The sequence below is a fragment of the Bufo gargarizans genome, chromosome 1, assembly GCF_014858855.1.
Source record: "Bufo gargarizans isolate SCDJY-AF-19 chromosome 1, ASM1485885v1, whole genome shotgun sequence".
NCBI classification, from domain to species: Eukaryota; Metazoa; Chordata; class Amphibia; order Anura; family Bufonidae; genus Bufo; species Bufo gargarizans.
The window spans coordinates 583,125,451-583,152,318 of NC_058080.1; the positions used below are offsets into that span (position 1 = coordinate 583,125,451).

Here is a 26,868-nt window from a genome sequence, read left to right on the forward strand (position 1 = left end):
TTGGTTGTATCAAACCTACAATACAATGTGTTCAGCTCATTTGCAAGCTGCAGTTTATCTAATGATTGTGGGGTTTTCTTTCTGTAGTTGGTAATTTGATGTAGAGACTTCCATATTGTGGAAGACTGCATTGTGGAACATTTTTCTTCAACTCGTTTTGAATAATCGTTTTTTAAAGCAGTGATGGCCTTCTGCAGTTTGTACCTGGCAGCTTTGTAGAGGACTTTATCGCCTGTATGATACGCCCTTTCTCTATCGAGGCGCAGATTCCTAAAATGCTATGTAACCCAGGGTTTATCGTTGTTGTACTTTTTATGGGGATGCAGGACTCTTCGCAAAAGGTAATATATGATGTCACAGCGTCAGTGTATTAATTTAGGTCACTGGTGGATTCTTGAATATATTCCAGTCTGTTGAATCAAAGCAGCTCTGTAGTTTTTCTACCGCTTCACTAGTCCTTATCTGGTCCACTACAGGTCTGGCAGTTATTAGTCTTTGTCTGTATGTTGGGATGAGCTGTATCACATCATGATCAGAGTTCCCCAGAGATGCTCTGCTGACAGAGTGATACGAATTCTTAGTCGTAGTGTAACAGTGGTCAAGTGTTTTACCTTCTCTAGTTGCGCTTGTGACGTGTTGCCTGTATTTAGGAAGTTCTTTGTTTAGGTTAGCACTCTTGAAATCCCCTAGTATGATTAAAAAAAAAGAATCAGAGTACCTCCTTTCCGCCTCAGTGATTTGAGCTGCAAGTTCTTGGAGCACAGGCTGCATGCATGTTTGTGGAGGGATGTGCAAAGCAACCAGAATAAATGAAGAAAACTCACGAGGTGAATAGTAGGGTCTGCAGTTTATGAAGAGTGTTTCCAGGCCCAGCCGAGCATGTTCTCTTAATAACTGTAACATCCATACACCACTTATGATTAATATAGAAGCAGAGTGCTCCACCTTTGGTTTTGCCAGAGATAAGTGGGTCCCAGTCAGATCTGTAGAGTGTAAATCCATTAATCTGCAGAGCATTGTCTGGAATAAGCTCAGACAGCCAGGATTCTGTGAAGCAAAGAGCGGCAGAGAGATAAAAGTCCTTCTTTGTCCTGGTCAGTAGTTGAAGCTCATCTAGTTTGCTACATATCGACCTGAAATTAGAGAGTATGATTCCAGGTAGTGGAGAGCGCAGTCCTCTACGCCAAAAGCGAGCCTGGATCCCGGAGCGCTTGTCTCTTCTTTTAAGCTTCACTGCCTGATTCAGCACCGTGGCTCCACTGGTTAGAATCCCAGAAGGTCAAGAGTAGACAAAATATCCAGGGGTAGATTTGATACCGCTAGGTTCCGAAAGCTCAGTAATTGTTCTCTGGTAAAGGTTATCCAAGTTGGGTTGCACAAGGCAATGTTGAAAAGAGGGGGCACAATGGTCATTTCTACTCTGGAAGGGGCACAATGGCATTGCTAATGTGAAGGGGCATAATGAGCATATCTACTCTGGAGGGGGCACAATGGGCATTTCTACTCTGGAGGGGGCACAATGGGCATTTCTTCTCTAGAGGGGGCACAATGGGCATTTCTACTCTGAAGGGGCCACAATGGGCATTTCTACTCTGGAGGGGGCACAATGGGCATTTCTACTCTGGAGGGGGAACAATGGGCATTTCTACTCTGGAGGGGGCACAATTGGCATTGCTAATGTGAAGGGGCACAATGGGCATTTCTACTCTAGAGGGGGCACAATGGGTATTTCTACTCTGGAGGAGGCACAATGGGGATTGCAAATATGAAGGGGCACAATGGGCATTTCTACTATGGAGGAGGCAAAGAGGGCATTATTACTGTGAAGGGGTATAATGGGCATTACTAATATTAAGGGGCATTATTACTGTTAAGGAGGCACAATGGGGATTATTACTATGAAGGGGGTACAATGGGGATTATTACTGTGAAGGGGCACAAATAGGGCATTACAACTGTGAAGGGGCACAGATAGGGCATTACTACTGTGAAAGAGGCACAGAGGGGGCATAACTACTGTGAAGGGGGCACAATGAAGGTATAAGTACTTTAAGGGGCACGATGTGGGCATAACTACTGTTAGGGGGCACACATCTGTACAAAACTGCTGTGAAGGTTGTACAATGAGGGCAATACTACTGTGAGGGGGGTATGATTTTTTTAAAAGTATTGCGGGGGGGGGGGGGGGGGGTGCCAGAGAAAGGACCCGCCCCGGGTGCCAAACAGCCTAGGCACGCCACTGTCTGGGCGGACAGCTGTAGTCTTTGATAAATGTATAAAGAGCTTAATAAAATCTGTAAAAAATAGATAAAATCAGCTAAAACACAAAATGAACGACATGTGGCCAAAAAAAGCTAAACAAATCCACCCAAATTCTTTAAATATATAAATGATAAAAAAACAAGGTCAAGGCAGGTAGGTCTCCAAATTAATGTTAATGGGGAGATGATCACTGAAGATTAGAAAAAAACTAAGCTACTAAATGTTTTTTATTATTTTTTTATTTTAGCTCTGTATATATAAAAGAAAAAGGAGGTAGGTGGTACCAGGGCTGTTAGTACATCCAATAATATACTCGTAAATTGGCTAAATGTAGATATGATCCAAACTAAGGCCAGTTTCACACTAGTGTTCCTAATATATGGCTTGTACAAACAATATGGTGAAACTGTTCCATGCTAAATCCTGTCAATAGTCAACAGGGCACTGCCTCTGACTGTAGAAGAAAAACTTACTGTAAGAACTGTAAATCTGTAAAATAGTCTTCCTCACGATGTATTAGCAGTAGGAACAGAGGGTAGTTTAAAAAAAGGCTTAGATGAATACTTAAAAATATATAACATTTATGTTTATCTTTTTCCAAAAATTCACATCCCATCCTATCCCTTGGTTGAACTTAGTTACATAGTATATAAGGCCGAAAAAAGCATTTTGTCTATCCAGTTCAACCTGTTATCCTGCATCCAGAGGAAGGCAAAAAAAAAAAAAAAACTGTGAGGTAGAAGCCTTAAAGACTTATGTATTTTTGCAACTGTACTATGTAGCTATGTAACTATGTATCTTTTCATCAAAGAGAGTGCAACCTGACTATATGCCCCTGTGCAGCTGCAGTCTTGCAAAGTCCACTCCTAGTAGCGCTCCAGTACCTTTTTTGCTCATTTTCAGTAAGGTGAAGAGCCCCTGTCAGCAAAATCAACGCTATTAACCAGGCATACAGCTTGGTAGGCTTGATCCTGCTAATTAAAATTATAACTGTCTTAAGAAAATTGTTTGCAAATCTTATTCTTTATACAAATGAGGGCTTCAGTGCACCAAGGGGTGGGGCCTAAGATCTTCAGTGCACCTCAGCTTCAGTTTTCTGGTATTGGGCATGCCCGTCTGTGCACTGAAGCCCTCAAATGCATACAGAATGAAAGCCTTTCTTTTCAAGAACGACACAAACAATTTTCAAAAGACAGGTATCATTTTAATAATCAGGGTCAACCCTACCAGGTAGTGTGCTTGATCTAATAGAGTTGATCCTGCTAACAGATGCTCTTCAACAACAGATCTACTTTACACTTTTTTTAAATTTGGTCAATCCCACGCTTGTAAGTTGCAAGTCTCAGAACTGAGCTAAATCAAATGTGTCTGAATGATATAATCAAAGATTCCTCAGCCAATGTTTTCCTGAAACAGCATCAGCCTTCACACAGCTCGTGGGCTGATTTATGTTGTACACACTGATTCAAACCATTGTTCCTGTGCATCTTCTCTAGATTACATTCCTCATGGATATTTGTCGAAACAATCTGTTCTTTTTGTAAGGACAAAAATAAAATGCTGGTGTTAAATTCCCATTCCAGATTTTACAATAAACACAAATTGGTTTCATGTTGGGTTTTTTAGATAACTATACTCAAGAGAAACATACATTGAGAACTGCAACTAACTTTTAGTGGCAATATTGCAGCGAAGTGTAAGATTTTAGAGCTGGTGGATCAGACATAGGGGCATATTTAGAGATCCTGGCATGGACACAATGCAGAGTCATTGTCGTGAAATAAAATAATAAAATGGCCTGTGCTGCGTTTCTGCATCCCACAGATTTTATCCATAAAACAGTTGTCATGAATTACATTGTTCCAAACAGCATTACTTTTGGTATTCACAGTACAGCTTGGAGAAGAATTACTCCTTGCAGCATTCCTCTGAATATCCCACAACCTGATGGCATTGCTAGAGGTGGACCAACTAACTGTCCTTGAAAAAAAAAGAAGTAAAGCTTACAGGGATTCCGACATAAAAAATAAAATAAAAAATTGTCTGGGACAGCGTTAAAATAACATTAAAAAAATAAAAATAATTACTTACAGTTCAGAACCCCACTCCAGAGTCTCCGCTCCATCCTCCCAATCAGACCTTGTTGTTCTGACTGAGGCAGTGACATGCTAGTATACGGTATGGCATGGCTACAGCCAAAACTCTATGCAGCAGCAGGGAGAAGAGGAATGGTGGTCCTGCAACGGAGAATGTTTGGATTGGTTAGTATAATAATTTGCATTTTATATTTTTGGGGGGGGCAACCTTTTTACCTTCAATAAGATTTACAAAAAGTAGTTTAAAGGAGTTCTCCAAGAATTCAGAAAATGACCCTTTATAAGAAGATAAAATAAATTCCCCCAATCTTGAACTGTACTATACATAAGGTTTATCTTCTATGAGATGACTACAATCTCTATTCAATCTCTATGGGGTTGATTTAGATAGCTGCTCCATTCAAACAATGGAAACAGGACACCCATTGTTGTGATCAGTAGAGGTAGTGTTGGCAATCATACATTTACCACTGACAATGTCCTGTGGATAGGTGATAAATAGAGATGAACAAATTTCTCAAAAATTCTATTTAGTCTGTTCGCCAAATTTTCCGAAAAGATTCTATTTGATCCGAATTTATTTGTGGCAAATCGCGCTGAAATATATCTATTTCCTGGCTGCAGAAAACTGTATAGTGGTGTAGAACACGGTGCCTTGCAGTAAAACGAATAGGAAGTCTGCTGTGGTAGTAAAACAATACTGTGAGTCAGTATGACACACAGATGAGTCACTGCACACTTCACTTATTTAGGCAGTTATGGGGCCAAAACTAACTAAATAACTCAAGTGTGAACTGAGCCTTACAGGTCGATGTTAGCATCAAGAAGAAGCACATTCCTTTTACACCGTCGTCAGCTGATTCCACATAGATGTCTACAGAACCTGTTCTATTAAACGAGTATACAAGTAGAGCCCCCCAACAGAGTAGAGAGGGTGTCAGCAGTAAGTTTGTGTTGATGTCACTGATTATTTTGCCCTTCCTCTGATCCGTCAGAACAATAACCCCCAAAAAACGGATCCTGTCTGTTGAGCGTCCACCTTCACTGGGTCAGCATTTGGTCAGTAATCCATCAGTATTGCTAAAGCCAAAAAATAATAATAAAAAAACCAGGAGTAAATCCAAAACAGAGATGACACGTGAATAGAATCTTTGCATGTCTTCAGTGTTTTGTACCCACTCCTGCTTTTGGCTACCAAATCATAAGCCAATTCTGATGCAAAATAGGGACCATGTCATACAGGCCTTACAGCTGCTACATAGACAGGATCTGTTGTGCATCTCATTTTTCCTTCCTTCTGACAGATCAGAAGGTCAAATAAATGATGATGTCAACCAGGCCAAAAAGGCAAAATAGTGGCCCAGTCATGGAGTGGAGAGGGTGGGACCAGCATGAGAAGTCCACAGAGTGGCCCAGTGACAGAGTGGTGAGGTGGCAGCAGCATGAGGAGACCACAGAGTGGTGAAGTAGCAGCAGCATGAGAAGACCACAGAGTGGTGAAGTGGCAGCAGCATGAGGAGACCACAAAGTGGCCCAGTGACATAGTGTTGTAGTGGCAGTGGCATGAGGAGACCACAGAGTGGCCCAGTGACATAGTGTTCAGGTAGCAGCAGCATGAAAAGACCACAGTGTGATAAGGTGGCAGCAGCATGAGGAGACCACAGAGTGGCCCAGTGAAAGAGATGGAAGGTGGGGGACAATACCAGTACCAGCTGAAGATCGTGGCTGGCAATAGGAGCACCTGACAGCAGGTGTGGCATCAGGCGGGTGGCAGCATCAGAATAGTTGTTGAAGCAGGTAGCCAGAAGAAACAGGTCTTGTTTGTGAAAGTGTAGGTGTGGCACCATGGATGATCTGGTCTGATGCATCAGGCACTGGTGTTTGAAAATCCTGTCTGATCCACGGCTGATTCATCTTCACAAAGGTTAGTTTCTCCACATTTTGGGTGGACAGCGAGTTCTCCTTCGGGTAACTATGGCCCCACCACACTAAACACCTGCTCCGATGCCACACTGCTGGCCGGGCAGGAAAGCTTGTCCAGGGCAAACTCTGCCAGTTACGGCCACAAATCAAGTTTGGCTGCCCAGTAGTCCAGGGAATCTTTGATATGGGGTGGTAGTGTGCACTCCAAGTATGTCACAACCTGTTGATTCAGATTGTGCTCTATGTCAAGCTGCTGCTGCTGGTGAGTAGTTTCTTCAGTAGACGGGTGAAGAAAACTGCTCATCAGCAACTCTGGACTTAAGTTGCTGCTGATGGAGCTGATACTGCAACCAGATTGAACACGTGCACCATGCAGGGCGCATGGCTCATTCCTCTGTGACGCAGCACAGACACCATGTTCTTCCCATTGTTGGTCACCATGGTTACGATTTTGAGATGTCGAGGATAAAGGACACAGAGCAGCTCCTCTCCTGTGTGACTCCATTCGCCCGGGCAAACTAGCTGCAGAACAGCGTGACACCGCTGTGCCCTGCACATGTGGTATGCTGGAGGGGCACTGTGAATTGTCCCTGCAGTGGAGGCTGAGGACACGGTAGAAGATGAGGAGGCAGAGGTGGCAAGTGTTACATGCACGACTTGATGTTTCCTTGAATAATGGATTCCACTTGATTCGAATGTTGGGGGATAGTACCAAACGCTTTTCGGTGTTTAACAAATTACCCCTTCATCAGTGGTTCTGATGAAGGGGTCATTTGTTAAACCCCGAAAAGCGTTTGGTACTATCCCCTAACATTGGAATCAAGACAATCTATTATTCAAGGAAACATTAAGTCGTGCATGTAACACTTGCCATATAGAGGAAACCCTCATCCATTGTGGGGCTTGTGTACAAGCAGCGTTGGCGCGAGATTTCCTGACGACTGGTAGCCCTTGAGACCGGAACCTACAACTACAGGTATACCGTGTCGAGGGCGAAAAGAATCCATGCAAGTCCTCCCGGTAAGACTGTCACAGTTTATCTAAATAAGCAATCGCATTATTTGGGAGATACAGTGGGATGCCGCTGTTGTAGACAAGTGAGCGGAACGCCGCTCTGTCCAGTGTCAGCGATTGATTGCACTTAAGATTGGAGACTGCCTGGTATAGGGATTCGGATTTTAGAGGACAATTGGCGATTATCTATCGAATTTGATACGATTTTTATTGTGAACATTTATATCACTGCAGGTTTGGTTGACCATCATCCCACCTAGTTTTCTTTGGATTCTTTTGATGGACTATGTATGAGATTTACAATCACCAATATATATTATTATTGTTGTTGTCATAATACTGTATAAGCTACCACTCTGATTTTACCTATTTCTTTTATGTATTATTATTAAATTCTACTGGTTGCAGTACTACAGAGAGTGCCCCACTATATTTTACTTTATATATATATATATATATATATATATATATTTAAAAAAAAAATTCTGATTAATAAACCCCCCCCAAAAAAAATAATATTCACAATTCATCGCAGAAGGGCAATTAAGACGTATTCTTTTTCCTATTTCTACACCCCCAAATAAGAAATATAACGATTATAGATGAGTGAATCGACTTCGGATGAAAGATCCAAAGTTGATTCGGATAAAACTTCGTTCTTGTACATTGGAACTGAACCTGACTTCGGGAAATGGCTTTTTACAGTACAAATTAATTTATAAAGTTATTACCAGAAGTCTTGCGAGACTTCGCAAAGCAATAACTTCGGCTCATCGGAGCCAATACTTTCTAATACTGTATGGAACTCCTGGTCCGTACAGTAATAGAACAAAGTTTTATGTAAAATCAACGTAGAACAGCTAATGGGACGTAAGTATCTGTCCTATTAATACACCCCTTAAAGGGCTGTAGTACAATTTAACTTCACCGCTAAAAGGCACTTATGACATTTTTTCCTTTTTTTTCCCTATTAATACACCCCCCAACAAAAAAGTTTAACAATGTAAAATCAGCCCAGGACGGCAGGACGAATAGGATTTACATATCTATCCTATTAATACACCCCATAAATGTCTGTAGTACTATGAAACTTTGCTGCTGAACGGCAATTATGCCATATATTTCTTCTTTTTTTTTCCTATAAATGAACCAACCCAAAAAAGTAAAACAATGTAAAATCTGCGCAGAATGGCTAAAAGGACATATGTATCTTTCCTTTTAATTCACCCCGTAAATGGCTATATCATACTTGCACCCCAATCACAAGCAAGGTTTTCTGGAATTAGTGATGTATTGTATAGTGCAAACAACCTAAAAGCAGCAATATGACTGCAATTTGGATCCCAAATTAGTGCAGCAAGGTGTACTAGGATTGCTCCTATTACAGGCTGTACACTCTCCTATTGCACCCTGTTCTCCTTTTATAGTGTAGATAACTCCTTCCTATCCTTTCCCTGAAGCTTGAATAATCTTTTCCTGAACTTGTAAATAGTTTTTTCAGCACAATAAAGTCTTTCCTAGCACTGTCCATAGCGCCTGCTGACGTCTCTCCCTGCACTAAGCACACTGGAAAAGGGCAGAATACAAAATGGCTGAGACTATTTATAGGGCTGTGACACATAGGGGCTGGTTGGCTGCTGATTGGCTGCATGCATGGCATTGTGGGTGATCCCTTGTTCCCAGAGTTCTTTGCTCCATGTCTTAACAAATGCAGCAGCCATTTTAGGAAAACATTTTTCCTGAAATTCTGATCGAATTCCACTTCGTCAACTTAAATTCGCTCATCTCTAGTGATAAATGTTGTTCATGGGCCTTACCCTTTAAATGATTACTCTCATTCATACACAGATAAATCCAGGTACAAGCAAGACCTCTTTGAGATGACCACTGTCATAAATAATGGGAAGGGGATGGACACCAGAATAACAACAGAAGGGGAAAGACAAAGAACTAGGCCACAAGGCTAGGGAGAGGGGTAAGGTCACCTCCTAGAAAACCCCAAAGCCTGACCCTGACTCCTGTCAGTATGTATAAACCCTGAAGGTGGGAAAATACATACACCATAACCTAAACCCTAGGAGCCCTGAAATGCCCTAAAGGTAGTGACAGGGAATGAGACAACTGGTTCTTTCCCTGGTGAATGAACTAGTGTCTCCCTGAAGCCTAGTAAACAACAAGGGAACAACTAAATACAAAGAGCAGTACAACTTATCTTATAAAAAATGGATGATCAGGAACACAGGAAATGTCCACACACCAACTCTTCCAAATCCAAGAAGAGAATATCAACCGCATGAAATAAAGCGTGAGACCAAACTAAATAGGGAATGCAGTAACGACCACAAGCTGCACCTGACAAGAGGTGTGGTAATTACCAAACAACACTGAGAATCAAGAGACTGTCAGTTAAACCCACGTGCAGCCAGTCTCACAGATTTTCTAACCTTTGACACGGGAGGTACCGTGACAACCACCTACAGTGGTGGATTAGCTATAGACCTTACAGGGAAATTTCCCAGTGGGCTGAAGCCCAGGGGTCACCCAAGCCCTCATCTCTGCCGCTGGCCTGGCACATGATAAGCTATCAGGTAACAGAATCAGGTAATTATGTTCCCGGCCAGCGACATGCCCTCCTAAATTCAACTATGTCCCCATCTCATCTCCTAAGCACCCTGCTCCATACCTTAATCAGAGATAACTGGAAGAGGAGGAGAGAAATTGTCCTCTATCGATGGCCAACTCAGAGTGACAACTTTTTCAGCAATATATTGTGCAGTACTTTGGTATGTGGTATTTTGCGCTATAGTATTGCTGACCCCACTAGTTTTGTTGCCCTGCCTCCTTACAATTTAGACCCTCCTACAATATAGGGCTACTTTTAGGTATTTTTTCCAGGGCCACTTTCGGTTCCCAATCCACTCCTGACCAACTACATTTGCACTGAAAATTGCCTTCTATACTGGAGGTCCTCTGAAAGAAGAACAGCATGCATAGTATATGATAAAACTGAAAATCAGTCACATGAACCTTGTCTAGATAAGGGGAATGTTTCAGTGTAGATGGTTCTGAACTTTTTTATGTGGCATGAATCATTCTTGGCCTCAGTGACTACTTCCCGTGCCTCCATGTAACATGTAGATAGCAAATAGATCACCACATTTTTTTTTTTCACCTTAAAAAAAGAGCTTCTCTGCAGGCTCTATAAAAAATCACTTTGTTGGACCTTGTATCACCACAATTCTGTTGGGTATGGAAATGAATTAATTAATGACAACTTTTTTTGTTTTTTACCTTCATATGGTAGGGAGACACACAGCTAAAGTAACCTTCTGGTGTGCTGACCCTACATGCTTTATACTAGACCTCAGCTTCCTGGATTATTTGTGGCTAGAGATGTTTAAATAGATTTTAATAGATCAACTCTTCTCTCAGTTGTGATAAAAACATTTTCAGAATTATATTACATGATGGACCATTTGTACATATTTAGCATCAAAACCCCAAACAATGGGATCCAGGTTCATGTCCTTTTCTGACCCTCTTGCGTTTAGATTTACAGAGAATTTTGCAGTAGGTTGTTGTACTGCTTATGCTTTTATTTACTTCCAGCAATTTGCATGATTGACAAGTTACATATGTTTTATTGTTTCAAACAATATTTTCTGTAAATAAGCAGGTAACCAACAGAAGGTTTCATTACTTCTGTACCAAATGTCTATTAAAATGGCAATTGCAAAAATGAAAAGAAATACAGAAGTTTATATTTCTAAGGATATTCTACAGTTTCTGATTTTGGGAACATTTGAGAAAACATTGTTAAAAGAGAAAACATGTTATTTCCGTGTGTCCAAATATTGTTGCATTTCAGATTTTAATGAAATGTCTTTTTCCGCCATGTAAGACAGATAACCCAGTAACACAATGGTGTGACATCATTGAATCCTATTTATAAAAACAATAAAAAAGTGCAGAAATGCATATGTAGCACAGGACATTGTGGTGGATTTGATATTATGTTTTCATATTTTCATATAAAGTGCAGAGGTACAGTATTCAATAGTACTTGGAGCACAGAATCAAATTTCATGAGCAGTGGAACTCCCTCCAGGCAGTCACAGAACCAAGATCTGCCAACAAGTTAATGGATCAGCTACTGCTGCATTTTTTGCCAAAATGTTTATGGGATTGTTCAGGCAAATTCTAAACTGCAGATATTCACAGGGCTGGATCATCATTGGTGCAGTTGAAACACTTGCTCCTTTACAGGGGTTCCCCCCAGTCACTGGGTCAATTTACTTGGTTTCTGGTTCCACTGTACCCAATTGTGTCTGTGTCTCCAGGACAAAGATACAATTTTGCCCCTGGAAGCACTGACTAGTTCCCTGTCTCGCTATCCTGGCGATTTTCTGTAAGGTAGGCGCTTGTCACATTCCATAGGAGGAGACCCAGCCAGAAGAGGCCAGGCTTGCATTGTTGCATTGTTGGACCAGGGACAGGTGAGTAACATAATACAGTGTGTGTGCACTGTATACAGAGGGTGCAAAAAGGGGGCACTACACATAAAGGGGGCACAGCCAGAAACACTAGATATAAAGGGGGCACAGACAAGAGGCTCTATATATACAGGTGATGCAGTCAAAGGTACTATATATAATTGGAGCGCAGTCAGAGGCACTATATATATAAAGTAGGTACAGACAAGTAGCACTATATATATAAAGGGAGCACAATCAAGGGGTGCTATATATAAAGGGGGTATGGCCATTAGCACTATATATAATTTGATATGCGTTGTGTAAGAATGGAAGGTAGGGAATCAGTAGCACTGCTGCTCTCACCTCACATAAACCCCCTTACTCCAGCAGAAAATCACAAACCAGCGGCTCAGCAATTAGACAGGTTGACGTGGTGCTCAGCGTTACTGCAAGTAGACACTTGATGTAATGCAGAAATAGATGAAAAGAATTGTGGCACTCACCCCTGTCTTCAAGATACTTCAGTGCTTTATTGCTTTACTTTATTGCAACAGGTTCGCAGGCTGGGGAGCGGGATGGCCCTTCGGTGTGAGTAGGCGGTGACGGCCGTTTCGCGCGTGACTTGCGCTTCCTCGGACCGTCAAGCGCGATACATCCGTCACCGCCTACTCACAACGAAGGGCCATCCCGCTCCCCAGCCTGCGAACCTGTTGCAATAAATTAAAGCAATAAAGCACTGAAGTATTTTGAAGACAGAGGTGAGTGCCGCAATTCTTTTCAACTATTTCTGCATTACTATATATCATTTGGTCACTATATGTAAAGAGGGAAAGTCAGAGGTTCTATATACAGTACAGACCAAAAGTTTGGACACACCTTCTCATTCAAAGAGTTTTATTTTCATGACTATGAAAATTGTAGATTCACACTAAAGGCATCAAAACTATGAATTAACACATGTGGAATTATATACATAACAAAAAAGTGTGAAACAACTGAAAATATGTCATATTCTAGGTTCTTCAAAGTAGCCACCTTTTGCTTTGATTACTGCTTTGCACACTCTTGGCATTCTCTTGATGAGCTTCAAGAGGTAGTCACCTGAAATGGTTTTCACTTCACAGGTGTGCCCTGTCAGGATTTCTTGCCTTATAAATGAGGTTGGGACCATCAGTTGCGTTGTGGAGAAGTCAGGTGGATACACAGCTGATAATCCTACTGAATAGACTGTTAGAATTTGTATTATGGCAAGAAAAAAGCAGCTAAGTAAAAAAAAAACTAGTGGCCATCATTACTTTAAGAAATGAAGGTCAGTCAGTCCGAAAAATTGGGAAAACTTTGAAAGTGTCCCCAAGTGCAGTCACAAAAACCATCAAGCGCTACAAAAAAAACTGGCTCACATGCGGACCGCCCTAGGAAAGGAAGACCAAGAGTCTCCTCTGCTGCGGAGGATAAGTTCATCCGACTCACCAGCCTCAGAAATCGTAGGTTAACAGCAGCTCAGATTAGAGACCAGGTCAATGCCACACAGAGTTCTAGCAGCAGATACATCTCTAGAACAACTGTTAAGAGGAGACTGTGTGAATCAGGCCTTCATGGTAGAATATCTGCTAGGAAACCACTGCTAAGGACAGACAACAAGCAGAAAAGACTTGTTTGGGCTAAAGAACACAAGGCTTGGACATTAGACCAGTGGAAATCTGTGCTTTGGTCTGATGAGTTCAAATTTGAGATCTTTGGTTCCAACCACCGTGTCTTTGTGCGATGCAGAAAAGGTGAGCGGATGGACTCTACATGCCTGGTTCCCACCGTAAAGCATGGAGGAGGAGGTGTGATGGTGTGGGGGTGCTTTGCTGGTGACACTGTTGGGGATTTATTCAAAATTGAAACCATACTGAACCAGCATGGCTACCACAGCATCTTGCAGCGGCATGCTATTCCATCCGGGTTGCGTTTAGTTGGACCATCATTTATTTTTCAACAGGACAATAACCCCAAACACACCTCCAGGCTGTGTAATGGCTATTTGACCATGAAGAAGAGTGATGGGGTGCTGCGCCAGATGACCTGGCCTCCACAGTCACCGGACCTGAACCCAATCGAGATGGTTTGGGGTGAGCTGGACCGGAGAGTGAAGGCAAAAGGGCCAACAAGTGCTAAGCATCTCTGGGAACTCCTTCAAGACTGTTGGAAGACCATTTCAGGTGACTTGAAGCCCATCAAGAGAATGCCAAGAGTGTGCAAAGCAGTAATCAAAGCAAAAGGTGGCTACTTTAAAGAACCTAGAATATGACATATTTTCAGTTGTTTCACACTTTTTTGTTATGTATCTAATTCCACATGTGTTAATTCATAGTTTTGATGCCTTTAGTGTGAATCTACAATTTTCATAGTCATGAAAATAATGAAAACTCTTTGAATGAGAAGGTGTGTCCAACTTTTGGTCTGTACTGTATAATTGGGGCACAGTCAGAGGTGCTATATATAATTGGGGCACAGAAAAAAGCCCTATATATACAGGGGGCACAGTCAAGAGGCACTAAACATAAAGGGGACACAGCCAAAGTAACTGTATATATAAAGGGAGCACATCCAGGAGACACTATCTATAATTGGGGCACATATAAGAAGCACTGTATACAGAGGACAGAAAAGAGACACTATACACCTGGTGCACCATAAAGAGGCACTATATACAGGGGCAGAGAAGAAGCACTATACATGGACTGTACTGAAAAAACGCACTATACACGGGGAAGGGGGTACAAAGCTTGAGTCAATATATGAGTGTGTATCACTATCCATAGGGGCAATTAGCATGTAGCACTACAGAGGGTACACAGTGTGTGGCACTACCGTTATGGGCATTGTGTTTTACACTATTTTCTGGGGGCATAGTATGTGACATTCAGGGGCACAGGTTGGCTGTAGTTATATTCAGGACCCAGCATGTGGCACTAAATGGAGTTTATATCAGTACATAGAGTCCTGTTGTGTTGGCAAATCGAGAAGATGAAGAGGTCTGGGTAGCAAAATCTGCAAACACAAGTTATGGCCAAGAGAATTCATAATGGTGGCCTGAACTAGATGGAGAATAACTCTGGAGGAGACATCATCTATAAGGCAATAAATGCAAATGTTTTATTCTGCCACTGACTGCATCTGATCAGTGCTGTAGTCACCTGTAGGATCATGTACAGCTGATAATGGGTGATAGCATTATGTTGTGTGAAACAACTCCCAGTATAACTTTAAAACTGTTCAAGCCATATTGGGGGCTGTAGTTTCACACTGTACAAACTTACACGAGAAGGGCTAAGCTGAGTATTCAAATGCTATCTGTACTAAACATTTTAAGCTGGTGATGTATATATGTACTGAGGTTAATTCTGGTATTATATTTTAGGTTTGAGCTCCTGGTGCTGCACTTGACTTATGAGCTTGGTTCTGGTGTTGTAATTATGTAGTGATCTTGATTCTGGCCTGTATTTCTTTGTTAACCTTGGATCTGATACGATACTTCTGATACTATCCACATTTTTTGTCTGGTAAAAAAAAAAAAAACTGCATCCCAAATGAAAAAAGAATGGACCCCTTTGTAATCAATGAAGTCTGTTCAACTTAGTCTGATTTAGTTAGCTGCCGAATCCAATATCAGAACAGAACAATGGAAAGTAATAACGCTCTGCTGAACCCAGCCTAATAGTAACACCTGTATTTAGGGGGTGGGGAAAAAAATCGGCAAACTTTGCAGTGCAAGCTGTGTATCTTTTCCGCTTCTCTCAGTGCAAAGGGAATTTTCTGCCCACGCTTATGGTGTAGATGTTATTATGTCTAGAGTGCAAGCTTGCTAAATCTCCTGTAAACATTTGGGAGGCTCCCGGAAAAAGGGGAGAACTCCTGAACTCCGAGAGGACAGGACATGGAGTAAATGCTATGGAAGGGGAGGAGTCTTGGGAAAGGTGTCATGTCCACACCTGAAAAAAAAATATATATGTGACGCACTCTCCTGCCTACCACAGGCCGATCTGTTCATGTTGGAAAGCATGCTTCAGTATGGTGCACGCTGCACTGAAAATGTCACCTGGTTTACTCCGAAGCAGTTTATGAGTCTTATTAAATGTCCTCCAGCATGTGGTAGAAAAGAGTCCCCAAAGATGCAGAATAGAAAGCAACATAGGATTTTCTTTGTGTGCATGTGTGCTGTTGCATGTGTACAAGGCTCCAAATTTTTAATAACAGGTACCTGAATATAGGTTCAGATTTTCATGTGGATTTCGCTGCATGTCCACCAAAAATTTGCGCCAAAATCCACACAAGTCTTACTTTTGGATTTTGTTGTGGATTTTTATGCGGTCTTGTCGCGATCTTACCCTTTGCATTGCACCCAAAACTCTGCACAAACAATTTCTAAATCCACATGGCAGGTCAATTTCCACATAACAAAAAGCAAAGTGTACATGAGATTTGTCAAATCCCACTCATTTTCCTGGTACTGTAGTATTATTTGTTTTCCTGCACAAAAATGCACATGGAAAAAAAGTGCATAATCCGCAGGTAGGAAAAAAAAAATCACATTGTCCTGATTGTCCTACGTGATGTTCATGGTACTATAGCAAAGGTGTTTTTTTTCCTGAATATTAACTCAATTCAGTATTTAAACATTTAATACTAATTCAATATTACTGAAGCAATAAAGTACAATATATGCATCAAATTTCATCAGCAGCGGAACTCACTGGAGGCAGTCACAGAACCAAGATCTGCCAACAAGTTAATGGATCAGTTACTGCTAAATTTTTGCCAAGATATGTTTGGGATTGTTCATGCAAATCCTAAACTGCAGAATAGAGTGGAAAAAAATATATATAATACAAAACAAAAACACAAAGTTGTGTGTGTCTGTAAGTGTGTGTGTGTAAAAGGCTCTAAATTCTAGACTGAGAAGAACATCACATTTGCATGATTGTTCTTTTTCTATGTGATGCTCATGGTACTATAGCATATGTGTTTTTTCTGAATATAAAGTGTATCCAGTATTTAACCATTTAATTGTGAAACAATTCACTCACTGGAGGCAGAACCAAGATCTGCAGACAAGTTAATGGATCAGTTACTGCTGCATTTTTGCCAAGATATGTTCGGGATTGTTAATGCAAATCCTAAAATGCGGAATAAAATGAAAAAAATAAATATAACAGAATAAAAAAACAACAGCATAGGATTGTGTGTGTGTGTGGTCTGTGTACAAGGCTCTGCATTGTAGATTAAGAAGACCATCACATTGTCATGCTTGTTCCTTTTCTATGTGATGTGCATGGTACTATAGCATAGGTGTTTTTTTGTGAATATTAAGTGCATACAGTATTTGAACAATTAATATTGGAGCAATAAAGTACAGTATATGCCAAGAGAGGAGCAATGGCAGTAATACCATTCTCACCAGCACGAATGGCAGTTAATGAGTTAAGCAGTAGGCAGTGCTGTGGGCCTTTGAATATAGTGCAGCTGAGTGGAGCTGCAGCAAGGAGAGATCTGGATAGAGATGTTAACTAAGGGAGATCAGAGAGCCTATCAGTACTGCTAGAACACTATATTCAGGGGCTGGGAGAGACCTCCTGCTTCTCCAGCTGCTTCCTGGGGGATGTAAGGTGAGGTGGAAACCCCTCTTCAGCACTGCAAGAATGGACAGCTATTTGCTGGAACCCAAACCTGGGGATTTCTAGGAGAGGTTTCTGCAGACTTGCTGCCTTCACGTCCTCTGCGAGCTTAGACTTACTCTGAAGCACAAACTGCTGAAGCTGCTGTATAGCTCTGCTCTCACCCAGAATAAGACATGAAGAAGCCAGCCTGTGGACAGCCTATGGCATTCACCTCTACTATCATGCAGCAATTGACAGGATAAAGGTCCAGGATGCCTCTCGAGAAAGGAGATAGAAACTGCTAGCTGAGTAAGCAGCCTGGGTGGAGGAGTTGGACAGCAAAACCTGACAGGTAAGGTGGCACAGATAGTGTTTCTGTGCATGCTTTGCTAATTAACCTTGGTGAAAGATTCATGAAGGTAGAGTAGAAATGACTTAGTTGAAATCATGATGTCCAAATGGGGAAACTAAGAACAGAAGACAAGTACTGTGTCTGGGCAAACTTTACAACCCATCTGATGTATAGCTGGGTTGGTTATTCCTTATGGATGAGTGTCTTGGTGATCCTAATTCTTGTAAGAAGAAATGTAGAGGACACAAATAGGTGTTCCCCTATATAAGATGAGAGGAATGATTCCCCAGGTGTCTGATTTGCAGCATATTTGTGAAAAACATTTGATCAACTCCAAGGGTGAGTCCTCACTGTCAGTGTTTGGTCAATGACTTCCATCAGGGATTGGGAGCCAAAACCAGGAGAGAAGTCTCCACACAGATAAGTTAGAATGGAAAGATTTGCATCTGTTCTTTGCTTTTCATCCTCACCTGGTTTTGGCTGACGATCACTGATGGACGTCTAAGTCTATGGTATCCTAATGGGTGAATTACTTCTTTGTGCCTTCATTTCAAGCAATGTGTGGATCTGAAAGGGGACACTCTCCTTTGTGCTCAGATACCATACCTGGTGTTCTCAAACTGAAGCTTCTAAAGGTTTATAACTTACAACAGTGCTTCTGTGACCTAGAAGGGGAACTGACTATTCCATTACCCTTGCTGGAAAGGTTATTGCATAGTGAATTGTAATCCAGCAGCCTGACGTGTGTTACAGTAGTGTGCACCATGAAAACTGGTTAAATGTCAGGCAAGTTTCATGCTAGTTAGCTCCATGGCATCTATAGCGGTGTCACAGAGTGAAGCAGATGGTTGAACGACAGGTGAGCAGGGCAAGTACTGCGACCAGTTAAATCCTTACAACCCAGAGTTTGTCTTCTACGCTCCAGTACACATCAGTGTGCAGATTGCTCCTTAATGCACCACTGCTTTTCATAAATCTGTGCTCTCTGCTTCTAGCTGATCCTTGCAGAAAATGTAGTTTAAGCAAGGCTAGATTGAATGTATTCCTGCAGTCTGAACATTTCCAAAACCTTTTGAATTCATGGAGCAGTAGTCTCATCTGCTGAGCACATATGAATGATCTAAACATCTGGGCAGGCTTTTACATCAGTATCACATAGCATACAGTGCAGTAGGTCTTAACATGTCATAAATATTTGTATGCATAGAGCAAATGGTTCCTGCATTGGTAGAAATGTATTCTCCCTCCTACATGTTAGTACACATGTAAGGTTCAGAAATAGGTTCTAGTTAAGCAACTGCCTTTGGTCAGGTCATAGCGGCTGTATACTAGGAAGGTGGTGCTGTGTCACCTACAGGTATGAGATCCTAGCTCCCTAGATCATACTTCACATATACAAATTGTTCTTGAAAGGCTGCTCTTATGAAGGAGCTGCCATGTTGTGTGTTGCAAACTTTATGTCTTTTTGGTTGAAGATTAATTTATTAGTATAGCTCTCCACCAAGAGTTAAAAGTAGAAGTACTAGTGGCAATGAAAGGGTGGCACTGCCAAATTCTACAAGTTTTAGCGGCAGCGGCGGTCAAACACTAAGTGGATTATTGGCATAATATGAAAAGGATTACGCGTGATATACCATAATATGACAGGATTTAGCAAGTGCTGCATGCTCATCAATAATGCCTGTCATTTGCAGAGTTTTGCCTCCCTCATTATGTATGGAGGTAAGTCTATTCTGGCAGGTCTAGTCATTCCCGATGTATAAAATGATCTATGTCATATACTTATCCTGAGCACATCTATCTATCTATCTATCTATCTATCTATCTATCTCTCTCTATATCTCTGCTGAGTTATCTACCTATTTACAGATCTGTTATCTGTCTGTCTATCTATCCCATATCAGTATGTATATATGTATATATGTATGTGTGTATATATATATATATATATATATATATATAGTATGCTGATGGCATAGATAGACACAGTGTATGTATATATATATATATATATATATATATTTAAAAAATATATATAAATATAGGTATAGGAAAAAATGGTGGCCCCGAACTTACCAAGCGTAGGGTGGGTGCTATGTGCCAGGGCATGTGCTCAAAGCCCACATATAAAAAAGGGAAATCGGACAGCACCCCAAATGAAACAAAATTTATTCACCCATGTGGTCGCTTCTTTTTGCCACATGGGTGAATAAATTTTGTTTAATTTGGAGTGCTGTCTGATTTCCCTATATATATATATATATATATATATATAGAGAGAGAGAGAGAGAGAGAGAGAGAGAGATTATATACATACACAAACACTTTGTAGGTTTCCACACTATATACAAAAATGGCAGAAAAAGTTGGATATAAATTTGAGTTTGCCTAAGACAAAAATATTACAAAGATTCTTCCATTGAAAGATTGATTTTTAATCTTTTTTTCTTTAAACAATGAAATGAATGGATAAGAACGCTGCCATCTCAGATCAAACCCAAATCATTAAAATAGTGTAGTAACTGACAGCTGTCACAATGTCATATTAATAGAGCCTTTGTCTTCTTTCATTACCATTCATCATTATTTCATCCCATGATAATACAGCAGATGAGCTTAAACAGTACAGCAGCTACTACTAGAGATCTGCCTAGTTTCAACCTGCACTGCCTCTGAAAACAGGCTGCTGGATCACTGGAAGGTTGTCTGGAAACGTGTTAGTGGATATTAATTATTGATTGCGCTGACCAATGGTTTTCGTACACATTGAAATGTCGAGTATACCTGGCACTATCATTAAGAAGCTGTAGTTGGTTTGTCTGAAATGCAGTTTTTTGGACAGAATAATGAATAATCTGCCATTCTGTCATCCTAACCAAGCCACCATATATAATTTGTTAATACTGGTAACTGTGGTATGTTATAATATGAATACTGTAAAAGCCAAATAAAAATGTTAATTTGATTTCTAGGCACATTTTTTGTCAACTATCCTTTTAACACAGTGAAATGTACTGATTTTAAAGGACTTTAAGAAAACCACCATTGAGTATGAAATGGCTCAGTGGTAGTTTTTAGTATCGAGCAAGCATTCTCGGCCAAACACCAGTTCGGCTCGAGCATCGCTGTGCTCGGCACATTGCAGAGTTCAGCCAAACAATGCGTGTGCTCGAGTCAGTGTAATTAAATCTAATGTAGCTTCTATTTCTATGCAGAAGATCGCTGTACAGTGAGGGAATCCCTTAGTGTCAGTCCACGGCTTAGGAGCCCCTGCTCTGACTCCATATATAGCTATGTCTATATATGGAGTCAGTGCTTGGGGACAACCCAGTGTATTTAAATCTAATTTAGCCTGTATTTCAGAAATGTTTCTGTCGGGATTCAAGCTCACAACCTTTTACATGAGAGGCAAGGCACTTAACCACTCAGCTATAAAAGCTGCATAGCCAGTTACTTTAAAAAAAACAGAGACTTCTACTGAGACCTATATTTGCAACGTTTCAGCTCACAACTGAGCCTTTCTCAAGCTTGAGAAAGGCTCAGTTGTGAGCTGAAACGTTGCAATTATTTTTCACATGGGTGAATAAAGATTTCTACTTTTTTCAAGTCTTGGAGTGCTGTCCCATTCTCTACATATATAAGAAGGTTGAAGCTCATTCCTTTGGACATAGCACCTGAGCCAGCAGACTGGTGCCGCCGAATTCTTTTTCTGTTTTATATATATATATATATATATATATATATATATATATATATATATATAGTAGAGACCAAAAGTTTGGACACACCTTCTCATTCAAAGAGTTTTCTTTATTTTCATGACTATGAAAATTGTAGATTCACACTGAAGGCATCAAAACTATGAATTAACACATGTGGAATTATATACATAACAAAAAAGTGTGAAACAACTGAAAATATATGTCATATTCTAGGTTCTACAAAGTAGCCACCTTTTGCTTTGATTACTGCTTTGCACACTCTTGGCATTCTCTTGATGAGCTTCAAGAGGTAGTCATCTGAAATGGTTTTCACTTGACAGGTGTGCCCTGTCAGGTTTAATAAATGGGATTTCTTGCCTTATAAATGGGGTTTGGACCATCAGTTGTGGAAAAGTCAGGTGGATACACAGCTTATAGTCCTACTAAATAGACTGTTAGAATTTGTATTATGACAAGAAAAAAGCAGCTAAGTTAAGAAAAAAACGAGTGGCAATCATTACTACAAAGAAACTGGCTCACATGCGGACCGCCCCAGGAAAGGAAGACCAAGAGTCACCTCTGCTGCGGAGGATCAGTTCATCCGAGTCACCAGCCTCAGAAATCACAGGTTAACAGCAGTTCAGATTAGAGACCAGGTCAATGCCACACAGAGTTCTAGCAGCAGACACATCTCTAGAACAACTGTTAAGAGGAGACTGTGTGAATCAGGTCTTCATGGTAGAATATCTGCTAGGAAACCACTGCTAAGGACAGGCAACAAGCAGAAGAGACTTGTTTGGCCTAAAGAACACAAGGAATGGACAGTGGAAATCTGTGCTTTGGTCTGATGAGTCCAAATTTGAGATCTTTGGTTCCAACCACCGTGTCTTTGTGCGACGCAGAAAAGGTGAACTGATGGACTCTACATGCTTGGTTCCCACCGTGAAGCATGGAGGAGAAGGTATGATGGTGTGGAAGTGCTTTGCTGGTGACACTGTTGGGGATTTATTCAAAATTGAAGGCATACTGAACCAGCATGGCTACCACAGCATCTTGCAGCAGCATGCTATTCCATCCGGTTTGCGTTTAGTTGGACCATCATTTATTTTTTAACAGGACAGTGACCCCAAACACACCTCCAGGCTGTGTAAGGGCTATTGGACCATGAAGGAGAGTGATGGGGTGCTGCGCCAGATGACCTGGCCTCCACAGTCTGGACCGCAGAGTGAAGGCAAAAGGGCCAACAAGTGCTAAGCATCTCTGGGAACTCCTTCAAGACTGTTGGAAGACCATTTCAGGTGACTACCTCTTGAAGCTCATCAAGAGAATGCCAAGAGTGTGCAAAGCAGTAATCAAAGCAAAAGGTGGCTACTTTGAAGAACCTAGAATATGACATATTTCAGTTGTTTCACACTTTTTTGTTATGTATATATTTCCACATGTGTTAATTCATAGTTTTGATGCCTTCAGTGTGAATCTACAATTTAAAGAAAACTCTTTGAATGAGAAGGTGTGTCCAAACTTTTGGTCTGTACTGTATATATATAAAATCATACTTCTGATATATATGAATGCATAGTAAGTGGGAAACTACTACTGATGTTTTAGCCATAATATATTTACATATATTATAATATATTATATATTCTAAATATATAATATGTATAAATATATTATGACCAAAAACTTATATAGTAGAAGCCTCAATTTTATTTGTATTTTTTTAAGTAACTGGCTATACAGCTATAAAGCTATTATAGCTGAGTGGTTAAGTGCCTTGCTTCTAATCTAAAAGCTAATGAGTTTGAATCCCAGCTTATACTTTTCTGAAATACAGGCTAAATTGCATGTAAATACAATGGGGTGTCCCCAAGCACTGACTCCATATATGGACATAGCTATATATGGAGTCAGAGCAGGGACTCCTAAGCTCAACTAGAGTCCCGACACCCTCCCCTCTTCAGAGCAGGGGGTGCCTGGGGTTCTCCCATTGACTTCTATTGTGATCGGGTGCTTGGTAGAACATTCGAGCATCGCAAAGTGTTCTACTCGAGCACACAAGCACTTTGGTGCTTGATCAACAGTAGTAGTTTTCTTAAAGTCCTTTAAAAAAAAATGGATTTTAAGAGACCTTCTCGTTTAAGTAAAATTTCTTATAAACTATTATTTTACCTTCTATAAATTAGAATATGTACTACTTTTTCATTCACTTGTCTATTTTTGTTAAAAAATCTTAATGTTTTTTTCAGAATTAACTAATATTGCCTTTGAAAATGTTCACCCCTTTCACCTTTATGCTTTTTAATGGTTTCCTGTGCAGAAGCATTGAATCATAAATGGTTTAATTATGCTTTCTGGCAATAATTAGTTGACATGTCTTCAAAGGGAACAAAACACAAAGGTCAACATGTTTCAAGTGATTATAGTATGAATATAACAGAAAGAAGATTCAATCATCAATGGATCGGTTTCCTGGTAAAAGCATTTCATCATTTACTTACGGGGGTCACATGCAACAAAATGTAGAAAACCCTGCTGCAGTCTGCAAGAGAACTGTCACTTTGGAGACAATCAATACTTGATTGATGGCAACTGAAAAGCAATATTAGCAAGCCTGAATGGCCAAGTCAAGTTGTCAACTAGGTTCCAATTTTAGACCTCTGTCTGTGCTTTAAAAAGCTTTCCTCTCCTATTCCCATTGCAGCTTTACTTGTTCCAAAGCTGATGGATGCATACAAACTCAAAGCTCTAATTGCTGCCAAATGTGACTTGTCTTAATAAAAGTTTGAAGGAAGTGAATATTTTTGTAGTAACTTAGTGTTTTGTAATGGTAATGAATATAAAACACTTTGTGGAGTACACTTATACAGTCCTTTTCTGTAAATCTGTTCCAAGAACGCCTAATTAAATTTGTTATTTAACGTTCTTATTCAAAAATACATGAAAAACATAGAGATGATGAAGTCTTAGTACCTTATTTATTTCTCATTAGTGCCAACATATTCTGCAGCACTGTACAGAGACTGTCATCCCATCGGTCCTTCCCCCAGAAGGGCTCAAATTCTAACAACCCTGCATAAAAAAATATTATGACAAGTTTTGTTGCAGGACAACCTACTGTATCAGTGTGTTTTAGGGTGGGGTGGAGATTTATGCAACCAAAAGGAGAACATACAAACAACATGCAAATCTGCACCTAATTCATTGGCACTGCTAAGCACAATGGTAACCAGTGAGACACCACGCTACCATGCCTTAATCCCTTGGATACCACAGTTTGTTTCCATTTTTCTCCCATGTCTTCCCAGAAGTGAAGCGATGAAAAAATGATGAATCAGCCATTTTAATGGTTTCCTCTTTTACGTAATTTGCCACATGGGATACATTTTTTATATTTTAATAGTACAGGTGTTTTGGGACAAGGTGATGCCCATGATCATTATATTTTTTTATTTTTTTATTTTTATTCCGTGGAAACGGGGTGATTTAAATTTTTATATTTTTTATTACATTTTTATATTTTATTATTTTATTATTCTTTATTATATTTTTTTTTAATTAAACTTTTTTTAGACCCTTTAGGAGGCTACAGTATGCAACATTGTGATTTGCTTCAGCTTAGACTATAGTTCAATAGAACCGACACCTGCATGCCTCCATGGGCACCTTTGAAGCACTTAAAGTTCTTTAAATATACCTTTCATAATAGACTAATAGATGATGTACACTTTCCAATAAAAACTACAGTGTTCTTTACCATGTTAACTGGGGCATAAATTTGGATACTTTAAAGCAAGTTCTCAATCCATAAAGAATTCATTACACATTTATATAGGGATGACCAATAAAAACAGACAATATTTTCTACTCGACTCATAATCCCCAAGATCAAGAAAGGCATACAGTGACACATTTTACATGGTCTATATTATCAAGTACTACTGATACAACTAGTGACTTTAGATATCACATGCATATAAGACAAGTTAACAGGTTATAGGAGTTAATATCTGTTCCAATTGAAGGAGTCATTGCACATAACAATAGCCCCATAAAAATAGTATTTAAAGAATTGAAATAAAAGCATGCAGTCAGAAGCAAAAGGGACATTTTTCATCATGTTCCAGGAGTCCTAGACACTAGAGTGCTCCCAGATCCCTTTCATAGGTGTTGTCTCTAGCTGAAAAAAATCTGTCCGTCTTGCTTGAGCCCCTCTCTATGACCCTGAAAGGAGAGTGGCTGTGCAAACAATACTTCCCACTCTGGTGGACACATAATGCCCATTTATTATATGGCATCTACATCCAGGCAATTAAATGTTTAAAGGGCAAAGACATCAAAGTTAGAGAATAGAGATACAATCCTGTTTTTGCAATTATGTTTATAGAATATATTTTATGAGAACCATTATTTATGCTTCTAATGGTTGTCTGCAGAGCTGCATGCTGTAATACTTCTTTTATTATTGCATGTTTTTATGCTTGCTTATGGCTGATTGAAAAGTACAGTCATTTTGTGGGCAGTTCAAAGGCTGAAGTTCTATTTTCTTTTGCATTTTTCCCCGCAGGTCATGTTAAGGAGTGGGAACAGTTTTAATATTTTTAATGTAATATATGTATTTTATAGTAGATAAATAAATATCACAATACTGTAATATTTAGTTCTATGTCCCAATTCTGCATCAAGGAAGAATATGCTATAGTCACAGAAATTGTTTGTCTGCAGTTATCCTCCTGCTCCGTAGATTATATACCCGTTTATATAACCAATAACAACAATTTTGCTATGAGTAGAGATGAGCAAGTCATTTCTAAAATTCAGGAACTTGATTCAAATAATCTCAAAAATGAAAATTAGAATTCAAATTTCTGTGATGCATTTTGAAAGACAGAGAGAGGGAGAAACAGAGACAGGAGAATAGTAAGGTTGTCGCACCCCACTTTTTTTTCCCCTACATACTATAGTGTAGGATAAGCCATTACAAAAGATAAAGGCTTGTTTGTATGCCTTGTGTATACCTGTGTTTGATGTTCAGTTTGTGGGTTGTTTGCCATCTTGATTCCTTCTTCCACTCAGATATGGTTTTCCTAATGAATCCTACATTTCCATCTTGTCTGGCTTTGCAGATACAGAACGGACAAAGTCTCACCACATTACACTCCTTTTAGAGGGCAGCTATGACAGATTAGTGACACAGCTGTCCCCTTACAATTCTGGATCTCCATGTTTTCCTATATGATGCAGCTTAAGCCTGTCTGCCCTCTCTACTGCCATCTCTCTCCCCTGTCAGCTCTTACATGCATGAGGCCAATGTGAAGCTACATCCATAGAATTATACTGGAGAGTCAGCACACAGAGATGGGATAGACAGGCATTGTGAGTCAAGAGGTTTATAAAACTGCA

General features: G+C 40.2%; 1 protein-coding gene across 5 annotated transcripts in view; it reads left to right on the forward strand.

The window, feature by feature from the left end:
* The first annotated feature begins 17,380 nt into the window (after positions 1 to 17,380).
* Positions 17,381 to 26,868, forward strand: part of WSCD2 (WSC domain containing 2) — a 448,422-nt gene continuing 438,934 nt past the window's right edge. For all 5 annotated transcript variants that reach the window (XM_044275806.1, XM_044275805.1, XM_044275807.1 and 2 more), the window contains exon 1: positions 17,381 to 17,764. The gene's annotated coding sequence lies outside the window, so the exon portion shown is untranslated. The remainder of the gene's footprint in view (positions 17,765 to 26,868) is intronic.